Raw genomic sequence first — 556 nt, 5'->3', positions numbered from 1 at the left:
CCCAACCCCCCTCCAAGGAGTATCGTTGGCAGCCATAAACACAAGTCGGCTTGCGGTAACTTGTGGCAAGCCGCCTCTTCCCCCCTCCTGTGGAATATTGGGCTGGGCTTTCCAGGGCGGGGTTCGACACGAACCATCACCACATCCTAGCTACCTACCGCAGGCGCAGTCAGCCGGAGAGTCTTGTATGTATGTAACGTCGTGGGTACGGCCCGAGGGGGAGAAAGCCCCTATGCCATATGCACCCTGTTCAGGTCCAAAACATTCGATTCGATTGGCAAAACACACACACAGGCAGCAACAAGCACAACGCGACACCCAACAAGCTGTCTTTCAGTCTTCTCCATCGCTTATTACCTCCACCAGTGGCAACTGCTGCTGCCGCTGCTTCTGCTGGTAGTGGTGGCGAGAGAAACCACTATCGATGCACCCCCCTGGCCGCCACCACCACCACCACCACCACCACACGGGTGCCAGCTGCCCCCGGGGAGGTACCCCTCCCCTCCAGCCCCAGAAGGTCATATCAGCCGATTCTCGCTCCGACACCATCGCCCCC

The sequence above is a fragment of the Volvox carteri genome, assembly GCF_000143455.1.
Source record: "Volvox carteri f. nagariensis unplaced genomic scaffold VOLCAscaffold_284, whole genome shotgun sequence".
Taxonomy (NCBI): Eukaryota; Viridiplantae; Chlorophyta; class Chlorophyceae; order Chlamydomonadales; family Volvocaceae; genus Volvox; species Volvox carteri.
Note: the sequence above shows the minus strand (reverse complement) of the source record.